Raw genomic sequence first — 10,597 nt, 5'->3', positions numbered from 1 at the left:
AAGGGATTGTCTAAAAAACTATATTACTATGTATAAAATAGAAGAATGGATTATTTTCTATTTGAATTTGGTTAATTAAACAGACTTTTTACGCTGCAAATTTTTTTTTCAGTGTGTTTACAATTTGAAATACACAGTTACACAGTATCATTGAAGAATAGATTCATATAACTTTATTTTTTAAATTCCCATTCTAAGAGTGATCAAAATAAGAATCTAAATAGAACACAAGAATGCTTCTCAGCAAATCTAGATGAGACTTTACTCAATGTCCTTTGTCATCAACTGAAAAAGTGAAATGTGCTACAAAAATTATTTTTAATTTGAAGGACATTAGACTACATCATCAATTCAAATTATGTTGGTATTCAATTCAGCAGTGAAATGTAGGTAGCTCCAAAGAGTTTAACTCCATAAATGTTCAACAATAATGATTTACAAGAATATTTTTTAACATAACAGCACTGTATTTGGTCAGATTTTGACTGAGGAACCACCAGCTGTCAGAGTAGCAATGGGCTACTTGCTGTAGAATTATCAAAATTTAGTCTTTATGAATATTGAAATAGCTATTAAGCACTCTTTGAGAGGTAAGAATTGCAAAGTGAGTATAGATTTGAACATGAATTTCCATACTATGAATTTGAGTACTAAATATTAATATTTGAGCATGAATCCCAGTATTAAGTTTAGACTGTTAAACTGGGATCTGAGGATACTACTGAGATTTTTTCAATTCTACTTCCAGATTCAATGCAATCTAAAAGTAAATCATAATGTGTTGTTTGGGTTTCGGGTTTTTTTTGTCAATTTAAGTCTAGGGAATAGTGTATTACAGATAAACACCATGTGACAGGCTGATTATAGGTACATATTACAGATAGTTAGATTATACTGCTCTGAATGTAAAGAATCTGGAAAATGGATTTGAAGTATCATATTAATTTAATGAACTTATAGACAGTACCTACAATCTACATGTCTGAGTGACTCTCTGTCTTAGCACAAACCACATCCTGCAAGAAGGATTAGTGCAGCCTGTCTCTCTTGGCATCCTATGTCCCTTTATATTTAGGAGCTGATCTTGTGATTTTACATTCCTCCCTAAAAAAAAATAAAATTATGGAAATAAAACTTGCAAGGAAATGTTCTATTCAGTAGTTGAAGCCATAAATTTAGCAACTTACTTGTGATGAGCTAAGGCTGTAAGGTGAGAAAAGATCTGTGCAGTCTTGTGTATGCTAAAGTAAATAATTCCTTCTTGGCCTCTAAAATAAACACTGCTCCTGTAATAATACTACAGGAAGGGAGGTTGCAGAAACCACAGCATCCCAGCAGCTGTTGCATTATTTGGGAGGAGAGTACAGAGCCAAGAAAATCCCCTCTCCCTCTGGCTAGATGGGTGGCAAGACACATGAGTGCCCACACAATGCTCAGGACTTCTGCTGTGTCCTCTGAATTCCTTCTCACAGTCCCTCTGCTGGCTCTTTTTCAAATCTCGTCAGACCAAGTTTCCGCACACTGAGGCAGGTGGTGAGTATTTTATTCTTAAAAACAGTGACAGCAGTTGAAACTAGCCATCTGTATTCTGTAGGACTAGTACACTGGAGGCCCAAAACACGGAGAACAGATGGCTCAGACAAATCTATAAGAAAAAAAAAAAAAAAAAAGACTAAAAGATTATGATAGGAGAATAAATGATGAAACAGTGTCTAATAGATACTGAGGTACTAGGTTTCATTAGAGTTCAGGAATGGTATGACAAAATGCATAAGGAAGTAAAGTATGCATTAGAATTGAACTGATATCTTCCATGAATAGTGAATAAAGATGATAAGACAAGCAAGGTAGCATTAGAAAACCATATTTGAGCAAATCAGTTCATTAATCACATGCTTTTGAGATAAGCTTATTGACTTCTTCATATTTTACTTAAAACAATTACAGAAATAAAGTTGACACTTGGTTTTAAAATATGTGAAAAGTGTTTGATAATGCCTGGAGGCAGATTTTTATCCCATGACAATTGTTTTTGCCAAGATATCATTTTTCCTCTTCTTACATGATGGTAAGGAGTTAACATCTGAAAAAGTGTGTGCAACATGGAAAATTCTCCTTTCTTCTACTGGAACCAGTCAATAACATCTAAAACTTTTGTCAAAAATTTTAATAAAAAATTTCAGATTGAAATAGCCATTTGTTTCTACTAAAGTGAAGAACCATCCCAGTTGTTGCTTGGGGAAGTTATGGGAAATTATTTTTTCTTATAGCAATATAAATAGAAAAATATGGCATGGGTGTTAAAATATCTTGGTATGGTACTAATACCGTGGACATAAAAGGTTGAAATCAAGCATAAATTCTAAATGAAGATTTGAAAGGCTATAAGCATTGAGAGTACTGTACACTACACCAAGACTAGTGATCAAGATCCTGAACTTAAAGAAAGAGGAATAAAGCATGCATCGGTGTTCAGAACATATGAAGTACAGCAAAAAGTGTCGCAGTTTTAACTCTGACAACAGCTGATATTGAGACTACAGGAAAAAAAGTGGTAAAAGTATAGAAGCTGATTTTGTCAATGCAGGTTTTAAGTGTATGAACTGCAATGACTATGCAATATTAAGTGGAGAAGTTTTTATGTTGCTATCCTGTGCAGTTGGAAGTCTAAGCCTAATCCTAGATAATACGCCAAGAATTGTACAATAAAGAAAAAGCATATCAAAGTTCAGAATCCGATTCTTTCCTGTGCTTAATCATGCAGATCGTGTGCATATGAGCTGAATTGGAGGGAACAGTAAAAATGGACGTTTTGTGAGGCAGGTGTCATAAGACAGGAGAAATACAGCTTTGGATCTAGTTGTCACAGAAACGAGGCAAATCCAGTAGTTTCACTTGAGTCAGTAGGTCAAAGCTGGTATAGATATAAATTACAACTTTAAGTTACCAGACTGCATTCAGCATTGCACTAGGGTTCACCTGCACATGGATGTTTCTAACTTCCCTAGCTACACTGCCCTAGAAACTCAACCCGCAGGAACTGCTGAGGGAAATTTCTGACCGGGACCTGACCACATCCCCTTGCTTTTCAAGATACTCTATCTCTGTACAGGTCTCCTTGTGAAAGTAAAGTTCAAACTGTGTGTATTATCACCTCCTCTTCCCTTAGACATACTGTCATCAGGGATTTAGTTCAGGATTTAGGCTGACTGGTACCTTGTAAGTATTGATCTAAGTCATAAAATGTAGTCAGTGTAGCAAACATATCTCAGTTAACCCTGTCTGCATATAGTTCATATTTAAATAAATTAAAATGCAGGGTCTTAATATCTTAATCCACAAAAGAGAAATAAAACATGTAATGGAGGTAGACGCAATATTCATGTTACTCTTGTTCTTTTACTTCTTGACTTGCTCTTGATGAGGACACTTTCTTCAGTTGAAAAAAATGTTTGTGGGTATACTTGCAAAATTATTGATCAAGATTCATGATTCATACAAATTATGTGGCTAAATGACTGCACAATACTTGTATTTCTAAAGGTTAGTACAGTTATCTTTGTGGTATGGCTCACAAAGCTATGGGTTTTGACAGTATTTGAGAGATTTTACATTATCTTATAACATCATACAATATCTTTCATTGCAAATATCCTCATGTCGTGTATAGTATTTAAGCTATCCTTTGTTAGTAAACTCCAGTACATTTTCCTATGCAATTACAAAACATAAAATTAATGTCATTTTTTGGGTAAGAATCTCGATTTAGTAGTTTCCTAGAATAAGAAATGTGACTTCATTTTACAATTTTGTTACAAGTTTTAATAATATGGTTTTCATTAGTCAGCAGAACACCTCATGTGAAATTTGCTTTGTTACATTAAAATGAACCAAAATTTTTCTTTTAAGACTATGTAAAGTTAATAAATGGTCTCTGTTCAAGAGTTATGAACTGAGGTCTGGTTATAGTTTATGAAATGTGTTTTCATGTAGAATTAGTGGAAAAATGGACTCTGTCTATGGAACAGAAGACTGAATTCACTGTTATTCATTCAAGAAAACTAGTCAAATTCATAATACAGCCTAAATGCAATGCTTTGTGCAGAAAGAGGTAGAACATCCTACATACCTAAGAATATCCATGAGGGAATAAGTTTATTCACTTCCTTGAAGTTTGAGTAAGTCTAAGGGAGGCATGATTCTTCCAAGATAACATGTAGATACTGCTTTTGTCTTTCAGTCCATTAGCTACATTTTTTTTTTAAACAATGTAATAAAAATAAGATTTCATTATTGTTAAAAAATTGCATTTTTCATTTCTTTGATACAATGTGCACAGAAATGGTACAGTAATCCTGAAAACATAAATTTGTAACTGTGTGTCTATATACATAAAATCCCAGAAAAATAGGTCCTCATAAAGAACCCTTTTTTTTTGCTGTGTTTTATTGTGTTTGTGAACACTAATCCGGTTTGATGTTATTGTGGGGTTTTTCTTCCCCGTTCAAGTAGCGAAGAAACCTTTTCTTTCATCTAAAGTATGATTTCCAACTGAGAGGTTTTACACTGAAAAAAAAAAAAAAAGCAGATCAGCAATATTAACACATCAATAGAAGTGTAAAAAATTAATTATTTTTATTCACATAGCTTACATTGTGGAAAATGGAATTCATATTCCATGTTCTGTAACAGATTTTCTTCAAAATTACTTAAGAACTCTCAAGTTTACACACTGAATTGAAGGCATAGAGTATTTTTATCAAAATTACATTACAATTGTTAAGATAATATACTGAGAATCATGTTGTAAAATTATTGCTGTTATAACCAGAGGAAAATCTACTCTGCAAAATCAATTCAGAGAGTTTTATTTGGTTAAATGTCAAGGATTGCATTTTTTTATTGAATAAACACAATATAGTCAATTCCTGATATAGTAAAACACTCAGCAGATTCTTAAAATTTAAATATCTGAGCAATTATGTTTTAAATGAAGAATGATATTGACATGTGGGGTTTTTGTCCTGTGCAGAAGATGTAAAATATAACAGAGATGGAAAAAATCATGAAGGTTTCTGTGGTACAGGGCCTTGTCCAAAACAGAAGTAGCAAATTCTGAAGCTGAATATTGAGGATAGTTGCTCAGAGTTTTTCACAGTAAATGACAGCAAATGTAGTTGCAAGCTGTGAAAGAGAGGGAATGCTCACAGGAAGTAATAAATTTAATAGTTTCCAGGGGAAAGAAACACACTGCTAACTTAAGTCTCTCTGTGGAACAGAAAGAAATTAAGAGGCAATGAAGGGGAAAAGAAGGTGGAGACTATTTTGTACCCTAAAATCAGTCTGGAATAGTAAGGGTTCAGAAAGATTCACAATAATAATTTTAGACCATGCTTTTACAAAAAAAAAAAATAATCTAGTCTATTTCTTTTGTTTTAAATAGTTAAAAAATAATTTGAACCATTCTGAGGAATTTTTTCTATTTTAAATAATTAAAGACAACAAGGCAAACTGGAAGGTCTAATATTGTTCAGTGTTGATACATATTAAACAGCTAGTTAGCACCCAATATATAAATTCACTAATATTTCTGAAGTATGATGTCTCTATATGCTTTCATTTTCCTCACTCTGCAATGATGTTTCGTTGTTGGACTATTTGCTGCTGTTCCTTGTAGTGTTTCTGGATATAGTACACCACAGAAGCAATTGCCATTCCATAATGAGCACTGGGTCATAATAATTTCAAGCATATTTTCTTGAATATTGTGCTCCATGAAATCTTAAATTTGAGTCAAAAAATTCCTGTGTCCTATGAACACTGAACAAGGGAAATTAGATATTTCTCCTGAAAAATTAAATAAAGATTTAAAAAAAAATAAAAAATCCACGGGGAAAAAAACCCCAGAATTTGATTATGCATGCATGATGCATATGCACAGTTAGAAAGATCTTTACAGGGCAAAAACCCAGGGCTGAATGACTTTTCAAAACAAACGTGGGGTTTGTCTACACAAAGAAAGAAGGCACACCTCAGGTCTTCTAACTGAGATTCAACTCAGCTTTCTTGTTGAAAAAGGTTATATTAGAAGTGTTCAGAAGATGTCGAGGAAGACCTGTCAATATGTCTCAAATGTGAAACATCTCAATGAGTGCAATTTAACCTCAGAATAATTATTTAATAAGAGTGCATGTTTGTTACTCAACTGAAAGTAATCCATCCAGTCTTGCTCCAGATTATCTGAAATGATATTAAAGTTTATTTTGTTGACTGTTAGTAACTTAATTAGTAAAGTAGGCCACCACAACTTTTCTTTTTACCTTTTTGTAACTTTTGATATTACTTTGCAAATAGGCTAATGCTTATTGTTTGCAGACAAAATAAAGGAGAACATTCTAAAATATTTCTGAAAGACATTGTCCTGGTTCAACTAGGATAGGGTCAAGTTTTCCCCAGCAGAGAGAGGGGAAGGGATCTCCAGCTGGGTTATTCATACCATGCTGACGTCAGGTCCAGGGGTGGAGCCTTTTACTTTCGCTTCTGGTTTGGGGGGTTGCGACACACGCAGCGAGCTTGTTCCGTGACCATTTTGCAGTATTTCTCTGTATATCTTTTGTCTTGTTCACTGTTATTGCTGTTTATTGTTGTTATCATTGCCACTGTTGTTGTTCAGATTGTTTATCACACTGCTGTATTAAATTTCTTCTTATTCTAGCCCGGGGTCTGTGTTTAACTTCCAGCCCGACCGGCTGTGGGTGGGGGAAGGGCAACAGCAACGTGCTCTCCGATGCCGGCAGGGCTTAAACCTGCACAGACATGATTTTTTTTTTCCTACTGATTTACTGGAGAATCCATATTTTTTTAAAACAGTTTCATGAGAAATTTTATTTTTTAGATCAAGGACTGAGACATGTATTTTGTGTTGGCATTATATTGTTGTTTTTTAAGAAATAAATCTTAATTTGATCCTGCATTTCAAGCTTGGGAGAGAAAAAGAAATTTTTAATATAATCTCTTTTTTCCTTTCAGCTTTATTAAACTAGAGTGCGTATGAACCAAAGTAGAGGAATCAATCTCAAATGTTCTGTTTATATGACACATAAGAGGTTTGCTCAATAAAAATCACAACAGTAACTGGTGTTTTATGTGTTTGTTACTCAATGTGCTTCAGATTCATTGCTTCATTAGACTGAACAGAGGAGAAAACACCATCCATACAAAGTGTTGTGAAAGGAGAAATGCATTACTCTAGGAAGTTACTCCTAATACTCCTTTAGGTAAATGCTTAAGGTGTCCATTCTGAGATACTCACAAAGGCAGATTTTGGACACAGCAGGCGGCACTCAACCTGGAGTTGAGGATAGAATCCCTTCTGTAATTCATGTGATTCACTTCAAGGCTCATCCTTGTTCCACTGGCTAGGAGGAAAACTTGTGGAGAACATCATTCCAGGATTAAAGTGAGTCATTTCTGAGAAGCGTACATTAGTGTTCAGGCACACTGGAACTTGTGGAAAGGAAAAAAACAAACCCTTCCAAAACATTCTTCCACACCACAATCATCCCCTCTTCCAAAAAGTAAAGCAACATAGGGCTCATTTGGATTATAGATTATTTAAAATATCTGAAGATATAGTCACAAAAAGAATTGCCTAAGCTATCTTTTGTGTTCCAACTATTTCTAGTAAATGCAGGCTGGCTGACAGCAGAAATCTTAAACTCATAATTTTCCTGCACGTTTTCAGATAAGGGAATATAAGGAGTTTAGTTTATGGTCATCTGCAAAACTGTTACCAAAACTGAAGGCAAAAGATGGTGAATCATATGAGATTTTATCTTCCCTCTCAAGAGACCAGTTTGTGGTTACATCCCGCTGTATCAAGAACATCCAAAATCTGATAGAAAACAGATAACGATCCAGATTAGTGTCACTCTTAAGTTATGGGAGTTCTTCTGCCCTGTTTGAAAGGAGTTACTCAATTAAAGGAAAAGTAAACTGCAAAGGAAATGATCAGGGCATTTTTCTTACCTGTGATACAATGTCTGAAAATTTACAACTGTGAAAGCAATAACGCAAAGCATTATTCCTAAGAGCAGCCCTGATGTTTTGGCTGGGGGATGAGAAACTCATGTATCACATCTTTTTAGAGAGACTACACTGTCAAAGACATTTTGTCAGAAGACCTTAATGAGAGGAGAGCATATTTGATGCCAACTCTTTTTCCTTCTGTGGAAATTTCTCTTAATTAATCATTCTGCTTTAACAGCTAGTCTCATGGTTTGTATGGCTTCTTCTCTGGCTCCATCTCACTGAGCTTGATGCTTTCACCAAACGTGGCTTGGTGTCTAAAATCGTCTCCAAGCCAGCAAGCAGCAGAAGTTATTAAGAACTGGTTATACACCTCCAACATTTAAAGTTACATGTTTTTGCCTAGATCAATCAGATAAATATTATTCCTGATCATATCACATCCACTTAAAATTCTGGTTTTATAGTGAAATTTTTGTTGGGTTTGCATTTTGGCTTTCTCTTCTTTCTTTATTTCTTATTTTCTTATATGTTATTGACAGTAAGAGGTAGTTTTATATTCATGGTTAGCTGGCTTTTTTGTCCCCTGCTGAACAACCTATGCTTCATTCTCGTAATTTCATCTGTAGTAGAGCACATTGTCTCAGGGACTTTCATTCCTACAAAATAGTTGAAGACTATAACCATTCTAAGTAAAAAGTGACCAGCCTTTGAGAGATTTATAAAAAAGAACGCACAAAACTCACGTGCAGCAATGAAAAAGCCTGCACACATGTACCTAGTCTGTTATCCTGCAATAATTGATTGAGCTACAATATTCCTTATTGGGTTTGATCTGAAGGTTTGTAAAAGGTCTTACAACAAATTAAAAGATAGCACAAGGACTTGCCCCCCCTATCTTTCTTGTGCCACATACTATTAGCAAGGTCTGCACCAAAATAGATGGCATTATTTATGCACTTTACAGTAGGTAGAGAAGACAGAATGAGCACCGATTATTTCCTCAAATGTAAAAGCAAAAAACTGTATTAATGTACACCAAGAAGCATGTTTAGCATCTGAAGGACTGTAGTAAAAAGTATGCTTTTCCGACAGATATGGAATTTTACCTCCGAGTAAAAATGTCTACATTGTTCATAACAGAGTGCACCGTTTTTTTAGCTTTAACTGTAGCTATAATCCATAAGGGTGTGACAATTATTTCATAACATGCCTGAAAAACTATTTGAAGCTATTACCAAATGGCTGGTTTCTTCATTTTTCTTTAAAATGGGAAGAATGTTAATCTTTAAGGAGGCTATCAATTTTTATGTACACACAGTTGTAAAAAAATATGTATCTACTCAAGAACAAACATGATGTTTATTTTAATATCCCCTGAATAACTTAGCAACTAATAAAAAAAAAAATCACAGAGCTCAATTAAAAGTTTAGGCTTTACTACAAACAGAAATGTCATTACCTACTGCTCTCTCTAGAGTAACTTAAAATTTTTGCCAAAACAAGAAAATTATCCTCAAAAATAAATTCAAAGAAAGGTCAGCCCAGTAAATAAGAATTCAGTTTAATGACTGCTATAGTTAGAAGAGCATCTGTTCTCCAATAACACATATGGTAATATGAATGAAAGAAAATATTTTTGGTTTTGCTTTGCAGGGTTTTTTGTTACATAGGTACAGTATATTTAAGCTCTTCTAGTTTAGACTTGTAAAGCATGTTAGCTATTTTTCCTTCCAAATTGAAATCTATAATAAACTATGCTGGGAAATGAAGGCTGTCTTTCTCTGTTTTCCAGGTGAAATAAGTTAGTCACCACTCTCTAGAGGCATTAATACTCACTTTGCAACAGCCACTTTATTACCGGATCATCCAAAAGCATTACTTCAGTGTAGGAAGCATTGCAGTTTAGAAGCAAACTGTTCAGGGTTGGAGCTTTCATGGCCAGATAACATGGTGGACATCAAAGCTGTGTGTCTGTGAAAACCCTTCTCACAGAATGCATGTCTTTATAATTAATATGTGATTGCCTCTCTGTTTCTAGGTGTGTACATTGCTTGATGAAAAAAATGCATCCTGCTTTCCAAATGATGAGCGATCAAAGGTTGAACTTTGGTGACTCTAATTCAGAATTTAATGTCATTTTCACAGAAAGCTCAGAAACAAACAAGAAAACAAACTGCAAAGTACTTTGAGATCAAACTAAATAACAATGTGAATAAACCAAAACTGAATAAAATAAATTGCAAATTGGTAAACAGGCAGAACTGGTAAATTTCCCCAGATCATGTGGTCATCATGGTCATACACACTCAAGTCACCATATGCACTCTCAAACATCTACATAACCCCTAAGTATTACAGAATAACAGTTTCTGATTGCTGGGTTCTCTCTTCTTCCTTGAGGGTTGTAATTACCCAGAGGCAAATGGGTGACATTGTTTACTACCACTGTAATGGGTACAAGGAAAGGCTGGTGACATACAGCACAGCAATTGTCTCTTCTCCTACATGACCTAATTTTCTCCTTTGGAAGTGCCTCAGCAGAATGAGAAATCAGAGCGACTTTTGT

Source organism: Athene cunicularia (assembly GCF_003259725.1).
Source record: "Athene cunicularia isolate RWA chromosome 4 unlocalized genomic scaffold, athCun1 chr4_part1, whole genome shotgun sequence".
NCBI classification, from domain to species: Eukaryota; Metazoa; Chordata; class Aves; order Strigiformes; family Strigidae; genus Athene; species Athene cunicularia.
Note: the sequence above shows the minus strand (reverse complement) of the source record.